This window comes from Felis catus, chromosome A1 (assembly GCF_018350175.1).
Source record: "Felis catus isolate Fca126 chromosome A1, F.catus_Fca126_mat1.0, whole genome shotgun sequence".
NCBI lineage: Eukaryota > Metazoa > Chordata > Mammalia > Carnivora > Felidae > Felis > Felis catus.
The window spans coordinates 57,027,571-57,053,158 of record NC_058368.1 but is presented as its reverse complement, the minus strand read 5'-3'; the positions used below and the strand labels follow the sequence as shown (position 1 = coordinate 57,053,158).

The 25,588-nt window shown below is 37.3% G+C and overlaps 2 long non-coding RNA genes and 1 pseudogene across 3 annotated transcripts in view; 1 reads left to right on the top strand and 2 right to left on the bottom strand.

The window, feature by feature from the left end:
* LOC123384610 overlaps window positions 1–25,588 on the bottom strand; it is a 111,315-nt gene that overhangs the window by 28,962 nt on the left and 56,765 nt on the right. The gene's annotated exons all lie outside the window — the stretch shown is intronic.
* Window positions 965–23,407, top strand: LOC111560115. 2 transcript variants are annotated; one of them, XR_002741682.2, is made up of 5 exons: window positions 965–1,674; window positions 4,520–4,589; window positions 11,301–11,412; window positions 12,815–12,853; window positions 23,234–23,407. It is a non-coding gene; the product is annotated as an uncharacterized LOC111560115 (long non-coding RNA). The 2 variants fall into 2 exon arrangements; XR_002741681.2 differs by lacking the exon at window positions 965–1,674 and having other exon boundaries at window positions 4,349–4,589.
* LOC109498782 lies at window positions 7,037–10,714 on the bottom strand (annotated as a pseudogene).

Sequence of the window (25,588 nt, the reverse complement as noted above, 5' to 3'; positions counted from 1 at the left end):
TTAGGGAATTGGCCTCATGGTATGTTATAGGAGCCACAAATGCCCCATGGTGGGGGAGGGGAGGGGAAGTCCCATGCATAATAGAGAGTGTTTACAGGCTGATATGGCTAGAATTTGGATGGTTTGGACATTTCCGAGTGGCCTCAAAAGAGAGTGGCTGGGGGTCACTGTGTTAATGAACAGATAAAGTGCTCATCCAGACACAGTGGAATCAGAACGCAAGGGACTTTTATGAGGAAAATATCTCAGAGGTGGACAGAATGACAATAGTATATAATACAGCACAATTACATTTAGAAGGAAGTAGAACCAATTTCCTCACATTTGTGTAGAACATAACATGGAGCTTTAAATGTGGCAGGAAACAAATAAAAATCTTAGCATACACAAGCATCTTTAAGATGAGCAGTTAGAGAAATCACTCCTTGGCCACATAACGAAAGCAGTGGTGTCATTTGGACATCAGAAGTCTCAATAATAAATTACCACAGGGACCAGATTAGGGAACATGGAATTTGCTAAATTGCTATGTTGGCTCATTTGCAATATCCAATGGGACCTTCTAAATATCACATAAAGATATGTGGGAAAAGAGCACAAGGTCTTAATTACAAGTAATCTATGAAATTAAAATGTGAGATTATTTTGCCATTAAAAATGTTAAAGCAATCTTGTTAAACATATGAAGGGTGGACATTCTAACACACTGTTGAAATGAATATAAATTTATCTTATATAAAATAATTGACTACTTTTATAAAAACCCAAAAAATATTCTTTCAGTAATTCCAGCAAAGGGAATTTATTCTAATGAAATATTCACAGAACAAATGAAGATTTACAAATATGTTTACAAAAATATTAATAAAACATTTCACAGTAAATAACCTATATAAGGAAATTTGTTAATAAGGATGGCATAGTTACATATGGAATATACACAACTATTGTGAATTATATTTGATTTTGCCTGGTATCTATTAATGTGGAAAATACATAGTATTAAACAGGAAGAGTAAATTACTTGAAACAAAGAGCAATAATGATCTTACTTTCTGAGGAAAAAGAGAATCAAGTTTCTTAATTCTTACTTTGAGAAGATCAGTGTTGTTGGAATATCTAACATTGATATTTGAGTTCAGAGAAAAGACATTGGCAGGTTAGTATAACAAGGTTCTCTTGAGTTAAGAGATCATCATCATGGAATGCATTAGTACCTGGGCCTTGATTGCCATGGAAGATATCTGGGTTTTGCCAAATCAAGTCTTGGGCCAGAATTAATCTCAAATAAGGTAACTTAACCATGTGGACATGCACTTGGGAGAGGTGTGTGTGTGTGTGTGTGTGTGTGTATGTGTGTGATCAAATGGTATTTCACTGGGAATCAAGAATTATGTTGGTATATATTATGGTATATGTATTATGGTTTAAAATAACCCTGGAGAGAGAAATTTTTTTCCTCTAAGAAACAAATATTGAAACTCTAGCAGCAATGTCCATTGTTACATGAACACATAAGGGAGAACACCATACAGAAATTGCCTGTTTGCAGGAATAATATTGCATACTAGTAAAAGCAGCAATGGAAGCAGAGAATTGATTCTGATTGCTGGAAGATCATACCTTCAAGTTTTACCCATTGGACCAAATGAAGCCACTGACTCCTTGGACTCAGTAAGTCCATCTTTTTTTTTTTTTAATGTTTTTTTCAACGTGTATTTATTTTTGGGACAGAGAGAGACAGAGCATGAACGGGGGAAGGGCAGAGAGAGAGGGAGACACAGAATCGGAAACAGGCTCCAGGCTCCGAGCCATCAGCCCAGAGCCCGACGCGGGGCTCAAACTCACGGACCGCGAGATGGTGACCTGGCTGAAGTCGGACGCTTAACCGACTGCGCCACCCAGGCGCCCCAGTTTTTTCATCTTTTTAACTTGCCAATGGAGTGGACACTGTACCAAGAAGAAAATAATATTTTCCACAATAGGCAAAATGGGAAAATAGAAATGTGATATTGTGACTTTATATTTTTAGACAGCCTATAAAAACATGCTTGGACACTTACTATCAAGTGACATGATAATATTTGCATTATAGTACTTGATGTTGACTCTCTGGAGAATGGGTATAGTGGGATAGGCTATTTCTATAATAATTATACCTAATTACAGACAGAAAAGGCTTGACCTTGAGAAGCTGAAATAGAAATGAAAATTAAGCAACTTAGGAATACAGACTATTCATTAAATATAAGTGAAAGATAATTAAAAATATCAATAGTTTCTTAGGATTGGAAAATAGATGGATAATAGTACAAACTTAGAAAATACAGAATTATTTACATATAGACAGAACTTATTCAATTTTGGAGTTTGTTCATACCTGTACGATCTCTAGATGGAGAGGTGAGGAAAAGCAAACATGATTATATACATAAATCTTAACTTCAAGTTCTGATATTAAAATAATAGGTTTGGGAATCAACACATACAAGGTCATTGATGCCACAAGAATAAGCAAGTTGGTGGAAGGAAATAATAAGAAAGTTTGTGAAGTGAGAAGAGCAACAGATCTAGGAAACTCTGTAAAACACAAATATATAGAATGTACAAAAGATATAAATATGCTCATAAGAAGATAGTAAAAATAAGAAAGAGCAAACATAGAAATAAATGGAATAGTGTTTCAATAATATCAAATGAAGTAACATTCATTAGATATGGGAATTAGGAACTCCTTGGTGACCTTCCAAATAATAGCAGTTTTAGCTAAGTGCTGAGAACAGAAGCCAGACTGCAGTGGGTTGAATAGTGAATGGGAGGTGCAGAAGTAGACAAAGAGAGTCAAGGTTATTCCTTTGAGAATTCTGGAGTAGAAATGGAAGACAGCAACTTTGAAGTAACTGAAAGAAAGAAAGGTCTGTGCTAGCATATCAAAGTCATTTTTATCTTCTCCTTTAAGTACATTTAATAGTCTGGATGTCGGTAAAAGTTGAAACATGGTAAGGATTATTCTTTGTGTTTGAAAAAAATCAAGGCCCCTTTGATAACACTCTTTTAATCCTGTGATTCTTACTTATAGTTATAAATGCAGTTAAAATTACATTCAATCTCATCAGAAATATAGCATCTTAAAAGATTTTTTAGGATGAATGGGAATCAACTGAATTTCTCAGTGTCCCTACAATTCTTTTCATATCTGGTTTTTTAGTACCCACAAATGATATTAACAATATTTGACCTCAGAGCAGCATTCACATCAATATCAGAAATAAGCACTAACTGGGGAGACCTGGGAAGTGAACAACACTGATTAGACAACAGCCAAAACCAACCAGTTCCATCAACAGTGTATCAAAAAGGCAATGCAATAAGGGGAGGGGGTTATATCCTCCATGGAAAATTTTGAAACAGTAATGAAATAGAATAAAAATGGGTGTACGTTTTACCATCATCGTATATCAACAATTCTAAACAATGTATGTCATAAAATGCTGCTTCCTTCCTTGCTGGACTACGTCAATTCCCACATTTAGTCACTATCCAGGTATGTACCAATTACTTATCAGTCGTGTAACCAATAAGCATAACATTTTTTTAAGCATCCACTATGTTTCTAGCATCTCTTTAGCTGCATAAAGACACATACATCTGCATATACTAAGCAGACAATTCTGACATTGGCTTATTTTAGGTTTCCTCAAAATTGAGAGGAAGGGTAAGTAATAATTTTTGTATGTGTACTGTGCCTGGTTAACACCCCAGAAACACTACACCCTTCGACTATGCAAACTTTAATCCACCTAAATAAATTATGCATTATAAAAATGTCTATTTTATACACTGAATAAACTGAAATTTAGAAGGTTAAGTGACCTACCAGAGGACATACAACCACTAACTGGTAGCATTAAGACTTGACTCCAGTGTCCTTTCTTTCTCCACTAGTAGTTCTTAAAATTGTATGCCAAAGTTTTCCTAATTGCAAAATCTCTCAAGCTGCCACCTTGATACACAAGTATAATACAAATTACCTCCCCACCCCCACCCCCCGGGTATAGGATATGGAGAGAAATAGAATACTACATATAGTAAGATTAAATTAAACAAAACATGCTGCATGGAAAAAGTTTACATAAATGTATTTGATGTTCTAGTGAGCACTTTTTTTAAAAATTTTTTTCAATGTTTATTTATTTTTGGGACAGAGAGAGACAGAGCATGAACGGGGGAGGGGCAGAGAGAGAGGGAGACACAGAATCGGAAACAGGTTCCAGGCTCTGAGCCATCAGCCCAGAGCCTGACGCGGGGCTCGAACTCACTGCTCGAACTCACGGACCGCGAGGTCGTGACCTGGCTGAAGTCGGAGGCTTAACCGACTGCGCCACCCAGGCGCCCCTCTAGTGAGCACTTTTAATGGGTGTTAGAAACTGCTCAGAAGTGAGAGACTGAGGCTATAAGACATGGGCTGCCTCTCATCAGCCAGCTCTGTCCTGATTCAACACTCAGAATCTTTTCACAGTGTCAGACTGCTGCTCTACTTAAGAAGAGAGGAAGAAGAATTTTCAATACCAAAAAATAGGGAGGAAAAGGTATGTATAGTACTAATGTCATGGAAAAATACCAAATGCATTAAATTTGTCATGCAATTCATTCTAAATAACAGTGCACTTCAAAAATGACACCCAAAATGATATTCCAAAAGCTATCGTGCCTGCAAAAATCTTTACAATGTACACTATTAGAGTACAACATTTTAAACCAATTATTTCATTAACTGCCTTGCTATTATATGTAAGACAGATTTTCTTTGGTGAGTGAATAGAGATGCAGATCAGGTTTGATAATAATAGAGGCAGAGTATGACTAAGAGCTTTATGTACCAGTAGTTCTGAAAGTGGTTAGCAAACTGAAAGGTAAATTAGAAACTGAAGGTGATGTCAGATTACAGTGTGACTTAAAGAGAAGGAGTCTAGAAGCTTTTATTTTCACCATATTACCTGTCAAGGCCAAGTGGGAAGCTAAGATTCAGTTTATTTTTATATAAACTGTAAAACATTAAATGATATTCTGACCTTTCCAGTTTTACTATATGGAGATTACAGAACATTTAGTTGTAATGTACAATTTACTTGGTCTTGTCTATTTATGCTTGATATTTGCATGCAGAATAACTTTTAAATGCACAGAGCACATAGGAAAAGTTCGCAAGCAACGTTCAAATTTTACCTTGAAGCGTAAGTACTTAATGCAGAATACTGATTCTTCATATTAATACTCTGTCTGAGCAGAGAGGTTTTTTTGCAATATAGCTATACTTAGTTTTGTCATGTGAAGGAAAATGAGATATTAACTCATTTTAGACAAGTTCACCAGCTATTATATAAGATATCATTCTGATAAAGCCAATGACCAACTGTGCTCAGAAGAGGGGCCTGTGTAGTTATTAAAAAGCAATTATTAGTAAAGTTTGGAAAATGTTCTTTTTGTAAAAAGCTGATGATTATATAATAGGTGAAATGGATAAAGGAATAAATAATAACCAGTTTACTGAAGAACAAGTAGGAAAATGATTCAAGTAGAGAATTGATTTCCTACTTGATGATAGATGTACTATTGTCCTTCACTTTCAACCAAACTCAAATGACAAAAGTTCAGGCTTAAGAACAGCTTTCTTTATAGAGAATTCAGAGTATCTATCACTGAAAATTTCTTTTAAACTTTGAACATAATTCAAGGATATCACAAAAAAGAACATATATTTTCACAAAAAGAACATACATTTTCAACTATATAGAGGTTGTTACCTATTCATATATGTATGGAGACACATTCACGCATGCACACAAAACACACCACATAGAATACAGATTATAAGGAAATACATTAAAACAGCAATTTTAGGATTACAGGGGACATTATCCTACTGTACTTTTATATGTTTTCTACAAAATTATATCACAAATTAATTGATTGGAAAGTGTTATTTCTGAATTAATCAGAAAAGTTCCCATTTGGGCCAAGAAAAAATGTGTTTATGGTGGAATTGACTCAGAATTTCAACATTTGGAGGTTGAAATCTCAGGCCCTCCACATCCTTCATCTGTTTGATAATGGGCAAATAATTTAACTATATTTTTTTCTGCCTACTCTTCTAAAAATATAATATTTGAAGGATTCTTGTAAGAATTACATATAATTTTTGTCAAATTCATGAGTTCTAATATATTGTGAGTTTTTTAAATAACTTATTTTCCGTACTCTTATTCTTTTATTTTTAAGTTTTTAGTGTTTATTTTTGAGAGAGAGAGAGAGAGAGAGAGAGAGCGAGAATGAGCAGAGGAGGGGCAGAGAGAATGGGACACACAGAATCTGAAGCAGGCTCCAGGCTCTGAGCTGTCAGCACAGAGCCCGATGAGGGGCTCGAACTCACAAACCATGAGATCATGACCTGAGCAGAAGTCAGACACTTAACCGATTGAGCGACCCAGGTCTCTTCTTTTAGAAGAGTTACATTCATAATAATTTTAAAGTATGTTTTTGTTTCATAATAAACTATTTTCAGTAGGAGCAGCTACTATTTGAACAAGCACCTGGCTTTAAATAAAGATGTTGGAAAAAACATTCTTCCATTCTTTCATAAGATTATTTTGGTTTGTTCAAATATGGTTCATGGTAAATGTTTTAGGATCTAAATCTTTATTTATTTATCATTATTATTATTATTATTATTATAGCTTTTACTTATTTTGAGAGAGAAAGTGCAAGTGAGGGAGGGGCAGAGAGTCCCAAGAAGGCTCCACACTGTCAACACAGAGCCCCATGCCACCTCCAACCCAGGAGCCATGAGAACACATGACCTGAGGAGAAGTCGCATGCTTAACTGAGCCACCCAGGGGCCCGAGTATCTAAATCTCTGAGAAAAAATCTTTTACAAAATATTTATGGTTTTTTTTTCTTTCTTTAGTAAAGTATGTTAAAATCTGAGCAAAATCACAAAAGAAAACAGTAACAATAAACTCATATGCTAATCCCCCATTGCCAATTAGGTAGTAGGAAGTCTTTTGACTAAATGTACACATCATCTTATATTTAAAATTTTGTTACAGGTCACTATTCTTTACCATTTTATTTTTTTTTTAATGTTAAGAAAATTTTGTGGTTTGATTGGATAATGAGGCATTGACACATCTGAATAAATCAATATCTGGGCCCTGAGGCAACTGTTTTCTCCTTCATTTCTTTGGGTTGCCCAAGCAACTTGTAAATAGATCAAAACAAAACAAAACAAAACAAACAACCTTTTGCATTACTTAAATTTTTCCAAGGCATGTGCTGGTACAATATAAATCTCTGACAGATGCAACAAGTTGAAACATCATGCACAATACCTTGGACTGCACTGCTCCCAAGGGGCCCTGCTCATTTGTGTCTGATATTTGGAGCATCTGGAGGAGTGTGAATAACATTGGGAAGAGGAGGGAGGAGGAAACAGCATGAGTGCCTGGCTGGGAGTGGGTGAGCCCAAGTTGTGCAGGGCAAGCCTGAACGTGTCATTGGTGCAAACCCAAGAACTCTTGATGGTCTTTAATAAAAACGTCTGGTGGAACCTCATGATAGGGTCTTCAACAGCCTTGAGCTGGCTCACAGCCAAGTTAATTCTGCAGCTATCTGGTGTGGCTGATGGTCCTGCACCGTGATGCTGTGCTGGATTTTCTGGGACAGAACGCTAAACACCTTTCCGACAAGGGCAACTTTCCCTCGGAACTGCTGTCCTTCCCGTGTAAGGCATGATGCGTCAATATAAATTGCACCTAGTTGTGTTCTATCGTTACCAAATCACTGGTAGTAATGTTGAATGAAGCTGGATCCAGTCCCCTCCCAAATTGACTGGGCTGTCATGGGACTTGATGAGACTCAAGGCACTGGCACCATAGCAGCAGTGGCAGCGACAACCCAGCCCGGTCTCCTTACTTTACCATTTTAGAACTAAAATCACCTGTAACATCTTTTGTAGTTTCAAGTAAAAAAAAAAAAGTGAATTTATAAAGCTTGCTAAATCTGACAACTGATTAATATACTCAAGAATTTGATATACTCTCAGATATTCTGAAATTTATTTTCAAAGCTTGACTTAGCTGAAAATAAGTTGAAATAGATTTTTCCTCACACACTTTATTTTGTAATATTATAGGTAATAGTAAGGTTGTGTGGATTGAGGACAAAAATAAGAAAGCAAAAGATGCATCTCTTTAGGAAAATGGGCAAGAAATGAAAATATTGCAGATCATAATATATATGTATATATATATATTTAAATCCCTCAATGTATAATCCTATTTTTGGATATACATGTGTTTATACTCAGAGAAGATGATTAAAGGTCCCACAGACTACCACAAACACCTCTCCATTCTCTAATTATTAAAATTACTTGTAATCAGCATTCTGAAAATACTCTTATCTAACATCTTTAAGCAGCCCCAAAACCTCTGGCAGATAGAATATATCCTATCAGCCACAGCAGCGCCCCTAAGCCATTTCTTAGGATTAGCCCAAGAACCATTCTCAGATGACCCTACTGAACTTCCAGATCACGACATTAAAACACAGTGACAGTTAGCTGGAGGGTTGCAGCTGCATTTTCCTTTCTTCTGTTAATGGTAAAGCTCTGAAGTCTGCTTAAGGGAAGGATTGCACAACTTCCATTTTCTGACTGCCTAAAATTATTTTTCTGAGAAATGATCCTTATAGATCACTAGCAGGCAAAATTGTTCTATTTTAGAAGACCCCCTAAAACAGGTAGAATATATAGGAAGGGTTATTCTCCTCAAAATATAGAATAAATGCTCTGCCTTTAAAGGAATATTTTTGGATAGAAAGCTTTAAAAACAGAAGCAGGAAGGGTAAAAGCACATTGGGGCTCAGTGCCAGAGGTAAATGCATATTGTATTAAAATTCACCTGAATGTGAGGAATATAAACAGGTAGAATATATAGGAAGGGTTATTCTCCTCAAAATATAGAATAAATGCTCTGCCTTTAAAGGAATATTTTTGGATAGAAAGCTTTAAAAACAGAAGCAGGAAGGGTAAAAGCACATTGGGGCTCAGTGCCAGAGGTAAATGCATATTGTATTAAAATTCACCTGAATGTGAGGACTGTTTCACTTCATTATCTCCTCTGCCTTCCAACAAATGAATCTGTTTATCAGTATTCCCCAGTCATCAGTGCCATCCATAGGCTTAAAACAGAAAGAACCTTAATGTCTGAAAAAATACAGAGAGCTTCTATACTAACTTTAGAGAATGTGAATCAGTCAATATTATTTACACGTAGTTATAGTCAGTAGACAGAGCTTTGCTAGAAACAATACAATTTACACCCAAAATAGAAATATATACTTCTTGTCAGAGTTAGGACAAAGTATTTTGCATTTTCATAACCAGGTTAAAGTAAATTCATATATATGTGTAAACACTACTTTATATTTATTATAATGGTATTACATTGTTGATGATGCTGATCATATGGTAGCAACTGCTACATTATTTATAATAGCTTATACTTAATTTTAGGAATAAAAAAATAGAAGAGAATAAATTTTTCATCGCCGGAATATATGTCCATCTGCATTGTGATTTCATAATAAAAACACTACATTAAACTATTTTTAGTCAAAATTTGGCAATAAGTAAGTTTTAAATATAGAAACAAGGATATCATTGTTTAAGAATTTTTTATTTAGGTATTTCAGTTGTAGAGCACAGATTCATTCATTTCTGTTGACCAAGCATTTCTTGAAAACTTACTAAGATTAAGAAATAGGAAGAAGAGGTTCTTGACATTAAGAAATGTACTGTTTAATAGGAAGTGAAGCAAACAAAAAAAGATCATAATGTTATGGTGAGTCCTATAATAAAAGTATGCAAAGCATATGCTGAGAAATCATAAAGGTAGACACTTAGTCATGAAAAGGTGGCAAAAAGGATGCTATCAGTGTTAAGTCTCAGATGTTTGACCAGCAGATTTTGCCTTGTTTTATAAGGTCATAATATGTAATATTAGTATATTGTATAATATAAATGTGTTAGAATATGGGAAAATGTATTAAAGAAAAATGTGTCTTTAGTTGTTGGCACAACTCAAACTCACTCCTGCGGTAGCATTAACAGTTAATATACTTTGCTCTCTTCTAGTAGTTGTGGGCTGCTGTAGACTCTCACACAAATAGGCAGATGCCCTATTAAACCTGAAAATTTGGGGTCATCACTTTCAACTTGGCTTTCAGTAATCCCTTCATATCTATCAGTCTGTTTGGTCTGCTATAACAAAAAATGTTATAAGCTAGATAGCTTAAAAATAGCAAATGTATATTTCTTACAGTTCTGGAGGCTGGGAAGTCCAATATCATGGCACCTGCAGGTTCAATGTCTGCTGAGAGCCAGTTTCTTCATAGATAGCTATATTTTCACCATAAGCTCACATGGCAGAAGGAGCAAAAAAGTCTTCTAGAGTCTCTTCTAGAAAGGCACTAATTTCATTCATGAGGGCCTTGCTTTCATGACCTAATTGCTTTCCATAAGCCCCACCTCCTAAACCCACCACATTGGGCATCAAGTTTCAATTTATGAATTTGGGGTGATGGGCATAAACAGTTCATTGTAATGTTCTAATATATTTTCTAATCAGTTTTCTTGAACATATCTGTAACAACATTTAAAAATTTTAGGGGTATCTGGGTGGCTCATTGGGTTAATTGTCCAACTTTGGCTTAGGTCATGATCTTGCTATTGGTGAGCTCGAGCCCTGCATCAGACTCTGCTAATACTCAGAGCCTGAAGCCTGCTTTGGATTCTGTATCTCCCTCTCTCTCTGCCCCTCCCCACCCCTCAAAAATAAATAAACATTAAAAAAATTTAATAAAGTAACATTTTATGCATTCTGAGCATCTACATTGTATCATCTTTCACTAAAAAAGTTCATAAAACAAAAAAATTCCAATTCCTGGCACAATGATCCAAACCTACTTCTGCAGACCTACCATCTGTAATTTCATACGTGCTTTGGTCAAGACTGTGTTCCTCCTCTAATAAAGGCAGTCTTCATTTTTGCTATAAATGTCAGCCTCTCTCTGAACCCTTTTAGTTCTAGTTTTTCTGGTCTTATATCTTCTGTTTGTGGGTCCTTATTTACCCCTTTGAATTTTATTCATATGTTTCTTATATTATCTAGTGACTTCTACCTTAAAATTAAAAGTTGAGATTTTATGATTCAATAACTGTTCTTTCCTCTTCTTCATAGTCACATATGATATGTGCTGACTACAATTCCTGTTTCCATCTCCTCATCTCTCATTAACTCTCAGTGCCCTCCAGTCTACCATCTAGCCCACCATGGCACCAGATAACTCCAGGTCAGTCTAGCAGGATTTTCCATTCAATGAAAACATTTTATTCTTCACAATATTTGATATAGTATCCAAGACTGTCAAGAACTCAGCTGATTAAATATTTGCTAGTCTTCTTTATTTCTAAGGAAATCTTCAAATAAAATGTAAATATAAACACATAAAGTGATGGGACCCCAAGAACAAAAAGCAGTCATTAAATGTTTTCAATTATTTGTGTCTTTATACTCCAAAGTGACAGAAAACAACACAATCCTCCTCAACACTAAATGACAGTAAATAAATTTTAAAAGGAAGAAGCCTAGGTAATGTTAATTGGGAAAACAATTCTTTATTTAGAATGGTGTAGCATGCATTTTCTCTAAGGAGAATTGCTAATTTTTAAGGTTATGCTTCCAAGTAGGAGTTGTAGTAAGAGAAATAACAGGTCATGACTTCTTGTCATGTAGGGAGAAAAGCTAGAAAGGGAGTTTTGCTGGATTTTAACATGGACTGAAACCTAAGCCCAATCTGAAGCCTGAAGGAAGGGATAGATGGAAGCACAAAAGAGGTCCTATGATTGAGGGAGGGACAGAGGTCACAGAACTGGAAGATGAGGAGGAGAAAGTGCAGGTAAGAATGGATATGAAACCAGGAGAGTCTGTTCTGTGAAGAAAGCCTCCCTGGTGTCATATACCATCCTGAAGCTGAAGTTTGGGAGGTTTCTCCTGTGCTGTGCAAGTCAAAGTCCAAGTTAACTGGAACTTGAATCTTAGTACTTTCTTGGTTTTAACTCCATTTTGAGATTTCCCAGAGCCTTCCAAACAGAACTTTTCATTCTAGAATACTATTCTCACGAAGTCTAACTGGAACAGAATAACAGAGGGAATGGAGGCTTGATGCACCCTACTCCCTTTCTGTCTCCACAGAAATAAGGACCATCCATCCCCATGAGGAGACTTTTATGAGGCGTCCCCATGGCAAGAGGAGGCAGTGAAGACACCCACTGTTTTGGGACAGTTGGTCTCTACAAATGCAGGACAGAAAGTAAAACCACACTTGATAGTACTCTTTAAGTTAGTTTGGGGACATCTTTTCAGAAGGAAGTAGGCAGAAGTACCTAGGATACACGCAATGATAACCCCCTTCTTCATGAATGCCTTTAAGAAAATTATTTCTAGATTTTTGCCACTTATCCCAGTCTCCTCCCATGATTCGTATTAACCAAAACTTTAAATGTTCAAATTTCTGTCTTGACCCAAACTTATCAGTCACCAAACCCAAGTGAATTCTATCTCAAAAATATTTCTTCAGTACAAAACTTGTCTAGCTTCATGGCAGCAGCTGGTCTAAGCCACTAAGATTTCTTGCTTTGTTTCCTGCAATAGCTTTCTAGTTATGAACATTCACTCTTGCTTCTTGCTTCCAGATGATTCTCCACAAAGCATCCAGACAATCCTTTCAAAATGTAAGTTTTATCTCTTGTTTTCTTGCATAAAATATTTCAGTGGCCTTCCTTGCTTTTAAATGAAATCTCCTAAATTCTTACCATGGTATAAAAAATCATGCCTAAACGTCTCATCTAAGAATGCTACACTTTCCTTTACTCCTAAGCCCTGAACCACAATCACAGTACTGGAGTTTCTCCTACTTTGCAAGCTACTAGGGACCTCATTTCTTCTCTTTTTATATCTCTGCCACAAAAGAACTTTCTTTTAGCCTTTAACAGTCACTTCCTTGTTTTCATCCGGGATGATTTCTATATATCTTTTATAAGTTATCTTAAGTATCAGCTATTTGTGGATGCATTCCTCTGAATCCAAACTCAGACTACGTTCCTCTGGTGTCTGTGTGTGTGTGCATGTGGTATGCACTCCCTGTATCCTAGTTTTTCTTCGTACGTCTCTACTCTAAGTATGTGTATGATTGTTATTTAGGTCTATCTCACCCTACTTGACCAAAACCTTATTTTGGAAAGGGACTGGGTCCATCTCAATGTAATTTTGTGCTTTCAAGAGCACAAAGCAGCCTTCTTTCAGTCCTTTTTCTTCCCTCCCTGACAGTTTTCTGGACCTAAAGATATACATTTTTCTTTATTTTAATTTTTATTCTGAGAAAGAGAGAGAGAGTGTGTGTGTGAGTTGGGGGCACAGACAGAGAGAGAGGGAAAGAGAGAGAGAATCCTAAGCAGGCTCCACGCTCAGCACAGGGCCTGACACAGAGCTCAATCCTAACTGGGATCATGACCTAAGCCAAAATCAAAAGTCAGATGCTCAACTGACTGAGCCACCCGGGCACCCCTAAAGACACATATGCTTTAAAATGAGAGTTGGGAGAAGTAATGGATCAGGGTGTGAGAATAAATATAATCAAACATCAAAATAGTAACAACAGACAAGTAAGCCAAAAGAAAGGATATGAATAAAGTAAAAGAGAAGTACAGCCTAGAAGAGAGAGATCTGGAAACTTAATATCCCAAGCCAGTGCCAATTATCTTTTCAGAAAATAAAAATTTGAAAAACCCACATGGGTTAAAACTTCCTTTTTGTTTCCATGTGTTAATAAAATACACTTTTTGAAATGTCGCCCACCATTCCACTTTCAAACACAACAGTTGTTTTAAGTTCTTCATGGCTGCTTAGAGTCATTCCCACCTGCATATGACTTTTTTAATAATTACAGTGGAGGTTTATTTGTCTACTGATTGATTCACTCACCTTACCATGGACATTTTCCTGCAGTGTTTACAGTAATCACTTTAGTAAGAGCATACCATGCCACTGAATTACTACAATTCACAAGAGAAGGCTGTACTTCTCTTTTACTTTATTCATATCCTTTCTTTTGGCTTACTTGTCTGTTGTTCCCTGATTTCTAACCATTTTTCTACTAATTTTCTTCTATAAAAATAAGTCTATAGTAATAGCTGGTTTCATGGTCATTTATTTTTCAAAGTCTAATATTTTTTAGGTTCCTCTTACCAGAAAGATATTGATGTGAAAGTATGAATATTGCTATGTATCTAAATATAAACTTCAAAATGCTTTACATGAATCTTTTAAAAGCCACAAATGAGAGAGGCATAACTGTATATCAAGTTAATGGAACGTATGTAAGGAGAAAAAATATGGATTAAAGTCAGAGTAACTGGCCTAAATGCCTCTGCTCTGTAAATTAACTATCTTCCTTTCTTATCTTGTCTCTCCCTTCCCCCACCTCTCACTCTCTCTTTTTTGTCTTTTGTTGTCTGCTGTGATTGTTGACAGCCTGCAAAAGCATCCTAGTCTATGTGAAATTAGCTTTCCAAAAGGCAAAATTGCTATTTGAGAAGATAACATTCAAAATGATTCCTGTGAATCTGATAGTCTATTGTGAGATGGACTGAATTATGCATTGAGTTGCCACAGATTGAATATTACTATTTCAAGAACTTTTTTTCCCCCCATATCTTATAAAATAGGAGCCAGAAAGTGGAAGGAATTAAAGGTTTCCTCTTCCTTTTCGATTTCACCCCTTCCTGTCAGCCTCCTTTCTTACCTCATTGTCTTTCCCAGTCATCTTCCTAGAGATATATATTTAAAACACAAGTAATGCATTCTAATTGTTTTGTTGATGTTTAATTGCGAGGAAGAGCTTCATCACTATAGCAAACTCATTTTGCATTTCAGAAGAACACATTAACTTTCTGCAGAAATATTTTTGCCAAAGACTTTGTTTTGATACTGCTTTAATTTTCTTTAAGCCTAATTTTCTTTCTGTATTCATTATGTAATGGAGCTTTGAAAAAAATGGCAATCTCTGTGTTTTGCCTTGAGCTAGCAAAGGATTGTTGTTGTTGTTTTTTAAGGAAGTACAATTGCTAAGAAAAATTAATGGATAATTCAGCAACAATTTTACTCCTGCAAGTGTAAAGAAAAAAGAAAAAAGGCATACATGAAGAATAAAAACCTTAGAAAGTAATGGATGAATGGTTACAATGTCTATTGGAATGCCCAGTGTAAAAAAATACAGATGGTGGTGTAGATTTAAAAGGACATATAGGCACAACTTAAATATCTTTTCTTTAAATAACCTAACTCTCTAGAGTATGTCCTTAGGTATTTACAGAGATTTCAATTGCATTTTAACTGATCAGTTGAAAAACTAAAAATTCTGTGATTATGAGAATGAGTGAAAGGGTAAATCAAAGGATGATTTTTAAGCTCCACCTAGTATCCTTACTCTGCTAAATTAAATAATAATGTGGACTATTTGGGAATCTTGTAGGAGAAAAAACAGATGGATACATGCAAATAGTGAAAAACTCAGGCCTTCTATGTAACATTTTCTACACAATATAAAGCATCATAAATGTTGATTGCAGGTTCAGCACAAAAGTCATAAAAACATACAGACCATTCACCAGGTTCATCTTTTGAACCCCCCTTCATTCTAACCCCCCACCCAACCCCCTTCACAGAACTTCTCAAATTGCTCCCTGATCCCTTCTAGGTCTTGGTTCCCACTGCAGCATCTATTATATGAAATGTAACTTTGTCTCCTTTTGGCCAGAGTATGATCAGAGAAATAGACTAGTAGGACATACAATTTCAGAGATTATGCTCAAAAATGTAACACATATGCTTGTGAGGGCTGGCACAAATTCCCAAATCCATAGGGCAGGCTATAGGAAAGGGCACGATGGAACTCTCGGGCTTAAGCTAAACCTACTGTCCACCATGGAATTTCTCTTCAAGAAAGCCTCAGTACTACTCTTAAGGTCTTTCAACAAGACTGAACCAGGCTCACCCAGATGAATTAGAATAATCTCACTTACTTAAAGTCAACTGACTATGGAATTTAATTATACTTACAAAATGCCATCACAACACCTAGATTAATGTTTGAATGAGTAACTGAAGGCAATAGCCTAGCAAGTTAAAACCTAAAATGGACAGCCACAGTCCATGCCTTGTAAACTTAGCACACATACACACCTGAAACCAAACTTAATCCTCAAATAGAGACAACATGGGGTGCCTGGGTGGCTCAATCAGTTGAGTGTCCAATGCTTGATTTTAGCTCAGGTCATGATCCCAGAGTCATGGGATTGAGCCCTGCATCAGGCTCCTTAGTGAGTGTGGAGCCTGCTTAAGATTCTCTCTCTGGAGAAGATTCCCCCTCTGCCTCTTCTCTGCTTGTGCACACATGCTCTCTCTGTCTCTCTCTCAAAAAGACAGTAACAAAGTCATATTTCTACAAAACATAATTCAGGTATCTTGCATAAATCTGAAAACAGGCAATCCTTTCCCTAGGAGAGAATGCAAAGTATTGATGTAATGCTCACTTTCTTCTTTGATATGCTTTAAATTATATACTGTGATATAAAGTTTATTATAAATACCTCTTACATGACAGGGGGATAAGAGGAAGAAGAAAATATATCTAGCAGGTGTATGTATATAAATGTGCATATATATAAACATATTTGTATTAAGAAAAATACACATAACTATTACAATCCTCATTTCTGCAACTGATCACATAGTTGTAGCAGGAATTTATAACTACTTTATCCTCTAATTCCAGTTCCATTCTTCAAGGGTCTAGGCCATTAGCAGTCCTATCTGAATTGTACTTTAACCCTGATTTTAATCGTAGGACATGACAGCACTAGGAGATAGCCTAGGGAATGTTCTGTATATCAGACATACTCTTCCTCACTTCTGTTATTCAGTAACAACCCAATTACCCCCTTGATAATCTGGATCAGTCAGCCCAGACAGTAACATTGTAATTCTCACCTTATCCTGCTAATTCAGAGGCACACAGAGCCCAACGTGGCCAGGAGGCAACCTCATCTTCCAGTTCAGTGATATTATTGTTTCATCTCCTTGTGGATACATTCTTTCTTTTCCTTTGGAACTAAGGACTCTAGACCAACAAAACCTAAGGTCATGGGAATAGGACATCAAATGTTTGTGTAATACAGAATTGAATCACTCCAATTTCCATTCTTCAATTCCTGCATCAATGAATGCTAGCTGTGGAAGAAATTGCAACATATAATAGATGCTAATTTAGATCATATACAGACTCCTGCAGGACACTGCATAGGTCCTATAAGGTATTGCCACCTATCTGGCACTATAACAGAGTCTTCAGAAGACTATTTTACCATTCACTTCAGGATGATGCAAACATGATAAGACCAGTGATTTTCAGGAGCATGGGCCCATGCCACACTTTATTTTCTGTCCAGTGAATGTCTTGAATAGAAGCGATGCTGTGTGGAATATCTTGGAGGTGGATAAGGCATGGTAAAAGTGCATGGGTGGTAGTTTTGACAGAAGTATTGAGTTCAGGGCAGGTAAATCATATCCAGGGTAACTGTCTATTCCAGTACGAATAAAGTACTATTTCTGTGATGGAAGCTGTCCAGAGTAATCAGTCTACCATCAGGTAGCTGGCTGATCAACTTGGGGATCCAGATGTATTCTAGTGTGCCTAGTTTTATTCTCTACTTCTGGCACAGTAGACAATCAGCAGTAGTTGTAGTCAGACCCGACTTGAGTATAATTCTGTTAATAATTCTTATTAAGACTATGTGAAACCTCCATCCCTGCCACCATGGTCAATCGGCTCATGAGCCCAGTGGGCAATGACAGGGGTCTAGGGAAAGAGGTTGACTTATATTCAAAGAATGGGTACTTTTATCCACTTGATTTTATTTATTTTTTAATTTTTTAAATGTTTTATTATTATTTATTTTTGAGAGAAAGAGAGAGAGAGAGAGAGAGAGAGAGAGCAAGTGGGGAGGGGCAGAGAGAGATGGAGACAGAATTCGAGGCAGGGTCCAGGCTCTAAGCTGTCAGCACAGAGCCTGACACAGGGTTTGAACTCATGAACCATGAGATCATGACCTGAGCCAAAGTTGAACGCTAAACAGACTGAGCCACCCAGGTACCCCACCTACTTGATTTTAAAAATCTACTGAGGTCACCATTTCAGGAGCAGTCATATAGGAGACAAGTATCTTTACATCCTTTTACCATTTATAATAATCTATGCATGTGCCTCTTCCCCAAATCTCCTTGTCACCAGTTTTCTCAGTCATGTTCCTTCTAAATCCTGACCATTTAGCTAAATTATTAACCACAGCCAATGAGCTGCTATAGACTTGTGCCTCTGGTCATTTCTCTTTACAGGCAAAACGAACAACCAGGCGTATTACTTAGAAATTCTGCTATCATGAAGGATTTCCTTTCACTATTGTCCTTTTGGGGATGTTTAGAATGTAGTATTACAAGTATCCATGTTAGGTGATGCTTGGATGTCATGCAGAACCATCCATAAGAGAACCATTTTTCTTCTTCAGTCTCCTATTCACAGGAAACTTTCCATGAGAATAAATATTGGTGTAGACTTCAAAAGTGAAGGTAATGGAAGATGAAGACCAGAGGGAATTTGAGCCACTTCTTTACACAACATACTTAATGTTTTCGGGGCCTGGAGAAGCCTCATCTTGTATATACTGCTTCCATTGGACGATGGATGCCCAAATTTATGGCTTGAAGGCTCAGACAATACCCGATTCATGGTTTCAACATCTATGCAAAATCTCCATACCTGCCACAATGATCACTTTGTTCATATGCTCATTGGGCACTGAGAAGTTATCCCATACATTTGATTAGTAAAATCTGCTGAAATCACCATTTCATGGGGGGCATCTCAGGTTGCCTGCTAACTTGGAGAATTATGGATAAACATAGAACTTTCTACTAAGGCCCATAGTAAAAAGGGCTTTCTCAAATTGAAAGTAGTTATCTCTAGGGGATTATTAGGCTTCATTCCAAAAATCTCAGGGTGATGCTGCAACTAACCTAGTGATGCCTGGCATTAAACTTCCAGCATCATTGGATTTACAGGATTATATGGTCCAAGTGTTAGAGAAGTTTGCATGGCAGTCCAGACCTGTTGCACAACCTTCTCTTATTCTTGGCCTAACTCATATTGAACAGTTTTGGTCACTTGGCAAATGGTTCAAAGTAGCATAAGACAAATTAAGAATATGTTTCCAGGGGCACCTGGGTGGCTCAGTTGGTTAGGCATCTGACTCTTGGTTCCGGCTCAGGTCATGATCTCACAGTTTGTGGGTTCAAGCCTCACATTGGGCTCTGCACCGACAGTGTGGAGCTTATTTGGTATTTTCTCTCTCTCCCTCACTGCCTCTTCCTTGCTTGCTGGCTCTCTCTCAAAAAAAAAAAAAAAAAAGAAAAAGAAAGAAAAAAGAAAAAGAAAAAAAGAAAAGAAAAGAAACAAACAAAAACCCTGAATATGCTTCCATATTCCATGGAGGCCTGTTAGGTTTTGCACTTTTTTTTTTTTTTTTTTTTTTTTTTTTTTATTGTGGTAGGAAAGGCCAGAAGCAGCTACTTATTCACCTTGGCAGGGATATTTCAATATTCCCACACCAATGGACCCTTAAAAATATACCTAAGATGAGAGGGCCCCGAATTTTTGTTAGATTTATTTCTCACTGTCTGACACACACTATACTTGATATATTATTTAATATGTAAATATAAACTGGGACACCTGGGTGGTTCCGTCATTTAAGCATTATACTCTTGGTTTTGGCTCTGGTCACGATCTCACAGTGTCATGAGTTGGAGTCCCACGTTGGGCTCTGCGATGGCAGTGCGGAGCCTGCTTGGGGTTCCCCCTCTTTCTCCCTCTCTCTCTATTCCCCCCAACTTGCACTGTCTCTCAAAATAGATAAACCAATCAGCAGAATATCAATAGAATGGGCCAGCATAATATCTTGTGCAAGAGAAAGGCAATCAAGGTAACCCATGAGGTAAATTATGACTTAGGGCTGGAGAGTTGAGACACCTGCGAAGGACAGTGAAGGTAATGGCACTGCTTGCTACACCAGCTGAAAGCAGTACATTTGGTGGTCCTCACTAATAGATATTCAGAAAATAGCACTTGCCAGATTGATAGCTGTATACAAGTTGTAGGGATATGCTGATTTGCTCAAGCAATAAAATCTTCCACATGTGGAACAGCAGGTGCAGCTGGGGTCTATGACCTTGTTAAGCCTATGATAACCTACTGTCATTCTCCAAGATCTGTTTTCTGCACTGGTCAAATAAGTAAATTGGGGATGGTAGGAATTTCCACATCACTTCCTTCAACTCCTTGATGAGGGCAGTCCCCGCAATTCCATGGAATGGAGCTCTACTTTTTTTCCCTAGGTAAAGCATTTCTAGTAGCTTCCACTTGGTCTTTCCCACCATAACAGATATCACTCCATAGTTTGGGAAACCAAGATGGAAATTCTGCCAGTTACTGAGTATGTCTATATTGCAATTATACAGTTTGGAACTGAGGAAATAACCACAGTACATGTTTAGTAGACAACTGGACTGACTCCAAGATGGATCTGAGCTAAAAATTCCATTGATCATCTGACCTCCGTAAGCCCCTATTCTGAATGATGGACACAGTGTGTGTTGCCAGGAATTAATTTTAGTTCAAAGACAGTGTCCAGCAATTGCCAAAAGTATCATTTCCCTTTCTCCAGTACTGTCATTCTGGTCAGTCCTTTTGGAGAAAGATTAACAACAAACACTTTGGCAATATCGCAGGGTCTTTCCTCAAGTAGAGTTTTAGGTCCGTAACTGGCTCAAGTCTGGGAGTTGACTGAGGTGCCATGACTCAGTGTTTCACTGATTCAAGATGGACTTCTGTGCACTTGATCTAAAACTCTTCTGCTTATGTAGTTTAAGTAAGCATTTAGCAGCCTTTCCTTTTATTTCCTTTTAAGGTCACCATATTCAACTAACCATTGCAATACCTCTCTATGAATCAGATATTCTCACTGCTTTGACTCCACTGTCTATTAAATTAAACATATCCACCTTATCTTTTTTGATTAAATGTCACCATCTGGCTTGTACAATTCTGAGATTACGTTATCTCCATTGTTTTTAGGAACCCGTTAAATGGGAGCAGTTCCCACTGTAATTTATGATTTATACACAAGAATAACCACAGGGCTTTTCAGGGATTTTAAGACCCTATTCACAAGTATTTTTCTCAGTTTCAGTGATAGGTATGTCCTTTGGACCAGGAGCCATTTTCTAATTCCTCAAGCTAAAATATGGAATCCAGCATCTCTGCTCAGTGAATCCATATCAAAAAATTCAACCTCATCCAACTGTTTGCTCTCTCCACCATGATCTAATATCCTTAGAATCTGTTCACACATGTATTTTCCAGATTTCTGTCAGTATAAATTGGAAAATTTACTGTATAACAATGAGCTTCATGGGTTATAGTTTATACTGCATCATTTGGGGTCTGCTGGAAATGGAGTTTGGCTTTAGGCCTAAAAGCACATTGTGGTCATGGGAGTAGATCTTGAGGAGATCACTGATGGCCTGCAAGTGAACTACCTCAGGTCCACCCAATAATATCCCTTACTTAAAGTCAACTAATTGCAAACTTTAATCACACATACAACGTATAGCAACAGCTAAATTAGCGTTTGATTGAAAACTGGGAATTAGAGTCTAGCCAAGTTGACACTGTCCCCTTCCTCTTGATGTATCCCCAGAGGTAGGCACCTCACCCAACCACTCAGTTCTTCTTGGAAATGTAACCACGACACGCCATTTCTTTATAATTGCTGAAGCTACAACATACAGAGTTTGGGTGGTGAAAATGTACACTGCTTTGGGAAGCAAAGCTTAAAATGACAAAATGCAGACAAGAGAGAGAGAGAGAATATAGAAATGCAAAGAGAGGTAGAAATGAATGGATCAGAAAGTGTTGACTCTGCTTCCAGTTTTTCCTGAGGTCCCGGCATGCTCCTATCCTTGGATTGCTAAACCCCAATATCCCTGAAATTCCTCTTTTAAGTTTATTTTAATTAGGTTTCTGTTGCTTGCAATGAAAAATATTCTAATTCTATGAAGTTTTCAAACAAACGACTTGGGTGGGAGAAGCACTATTGAAAAACCCAACACAATGAATAAAAAGCAAAGCAAGACATTTTGACAAAAAGAAAAAATAAGGGAATGCAATATGATTCAAAGCCCAGCCTCTGAAGTCAGATATAACTGCTTCAAATCATGAGAGCAGTGTGACTTTTGATTCATTAATCCCCCACCAAAAAAAGGGGGGGGGGTACCTCCCATGCATCAAACATCATCCTTAACATGGAGTTTTTTAGGAATACACAATCCTTACTCACATAGAGATTGATGAGTATTCCATATTTACTATCCCCAGGATCCTGTGTGCAGATTGAGGCTTAATGTTAAACGTCTTAACCAAGATCACAGGTAGTAAGCATTTATGCCATCTTCACAGACATAGTAAGGACATGAAATAAGATATTACACAAAAAGTTTTTAGCACATTGCTTGTCATATAAGTTAGTACTTAAATCTTAGTTAACAAGCAAATGGCCTCGTTTCTAACATTATTTTAGTTCAAGTTTTCTCTAAAGTCATTTTCAGCTTAGGCAATCATGACTCTAGATTAAAGATAAAACATTACATAATTATGTCAGGGACTAGCAGCTGCCAACACTATTTACATACTCCTTTTTCTTCTTAATGAAAGATTTCTAATTTTATTCAAGGTGGAAATATACCCATTAAAAAATTACATTTTCAAGTTTCTCTTACAGGTTGGTATGAGTACATATTTCATTCTGGCAACTGAGATAGATGTAAAACCATTGAATGGTTCTGTTGAAGTCCCTCAATCAAATGTGGGACAGGCATTCTGTAATGGGTTTTCTTTGCTTTTCTCTCCTTCCTCTCCTCTCCTTTCTGGAAACTACTTTGAGATGGAGCTGCACAGCCATCTTGTAAACCTGCAGGAAATCACTCACTATGGATGACAGAGCAGAAAGACAGAAGCAGCTTCGGTCTTCATTGATTGCACAGAGCTACTAGGCTAACGGTCAACTGCTTACCTTTGGGGTTCTTTTATGTGAAAGAATAAATCATGTCGTGTCTCATCATTGTAGTGTGGTGTCTATTATAATAGTAAAATGTAACTGCTACAGTACTTTTTTGGAAGTAACAAATTAAGATTAATGTCATTAGACAAAGATTGCAAAACTCAAAGGCATAAGGACCAAATTCAGTTATGAATAGTTATCAGTATATGCCTTCTCTTCTCAGAGCTTTCCTCTCTGTAAGTCTAGCTCCAGCTTGAAAAAGGAATTTGCTTTAAAGAAGGTTACATGCACTAAGATAATATCATATATATTTTTAGGAACAAATATAAATTACTTGCTAAAAAACTGTAAGAAACCAACAAGACTAAAGAACACATGTCAATCAGAGATAAGGAATCACTTGCATCTAAAGGTTAAAGTATTTAAACCCTAAGATTTGGGAACACCCTGCTGATACTGGTATACTCCCTTGGCATTTATCTTGTCATTTAAAATGTTCACAGCTTGCAATATATTGGGTTTATTCTTCTTGCTCTATAGGAGATGGAAGCCAGTGAAGGGACTGGAGAGACAGGTAGCGGGGCACTAACCCTCTCTGATGGCAAACATGGTGTTTTGGGACCCAGGTATAGAAATAAATGTATATAAGTATATAAATAATTTTTTTAATGTGTCAATACATATGCCAATATACTATGACATAAAAATAGAGAGAGAAACAGCTTCACTTTAAGCACATAATTAATGTTCACCTTTTGCATTAAGAATGGTGTTTTACAACATTGAAATGTGAGAATTTAATTCTCCATTTCCTGCTGTTTCATCACCTTTCTTCTTCCTCCCCTTCTGCCATGACTCCTCCCCACTCCCCACATACACACACATCCTGGAGGGTTAGCACCAATCTGAAAGTTCTGTTTCCTGGTATTCAGTGTCCTTTTTGCAAAAGTTGAAATCTTGAAAAAAAGATGAATCTATAAAACTGTATCAGCTAAAACAACTTATACAGGTACATTTTAAAACTCAGATAAACTACTCCTGATCTTAAGAATCAACGTTAGGGGCACCTGGGTGCCTCATTCAGAAGGGCAGGAAGCTCTTTTTATTTTTTTTTTTTAATGTTTATTTTTGAGAGACAGGGAGAGACAGAGCGTGAGCAGGGGAGGGGCAGAGAGAGGGAGACACAGAATCCCAAGCAGGCTCCAGGCTCTGAGCTGTCAGCACAGAGTCCAACATGGGACTGAAACTCAGGAACCATGTGATCATTACCTGAGCCAAAGTCAGATGCTCAGCTCACTGTGCCAACCAGGTGCTGGGAAACTCTTGATCTCAGGGTTGGAAGTTCAAGCCCCATTTTATTTTATTTTATTTTTTTATTTTTTTTTCAACGTTTATTTATTTTTGGGACAGAGAGAGACAGAGCATGAACGCGGGAGGGGCAGAGAGAGAGGGAGACACAGAATCAGAAACAGGCTCCAGGCTCCGAGCCATCAGCCCAGAGCCTGACGCGGGGCTCGAACTCCCAGACCGCGAGATCGTGACCTGGCTGAAGTCGGACGCCTAACCGACTGCGCCACCCAGGCGCCCCTCAAGCCCCATTTTAGACATAGAGATTAAATCAAAATTTTTAAAAGTTAAAATTAAAGAACGAAAGCCTAAACATATACATGAAAGAGACATATATCACATATGCCAAAAAACTGGAATTTTAAAGTTGAAGTTGCCATTTTATATTCTCTTCCATGTGCTTTAACTTTTTTAACTGGTTCCACTCTGGCACTGATAGTGTGCCTCTGGAATGGCTTTCTCACTCTTTTCTATATTGCCTCAGCAGCCCACCTCCATCAGGGACTCCCCCCACTTCTCCCCAACCAACCCTTCCCCCAGAACCCAACAGTAAAAGGTCTCCCTTTTCTTAAAAATTTTTAATGTTTATTTATTATTTTTGAGAGAGAGAGAGAGAGAGAGAGAGAGAGAGACAGAGTGCAAGTGGGGGAAGGGCAAAGAGATACAGAATCTGAAGCAGGCTTCAGGCTCTGAGCTGTGAACACAGAGCCCGAAGCGGGGCTTGAACTCACAAACTGTGAGATCAGGACCTGAGCTGAAGTCTGATGCTCAACTGACTGAGCCACCCAGGTGCCCCCCCGCTACTTTTTTTTTTTTTAATTTTTTAAAGTTTATTTATTTTTGAGAGAGACAGAGACAGAGTATGAGTGGGGGAGGGTCAGAGAGAGGGGG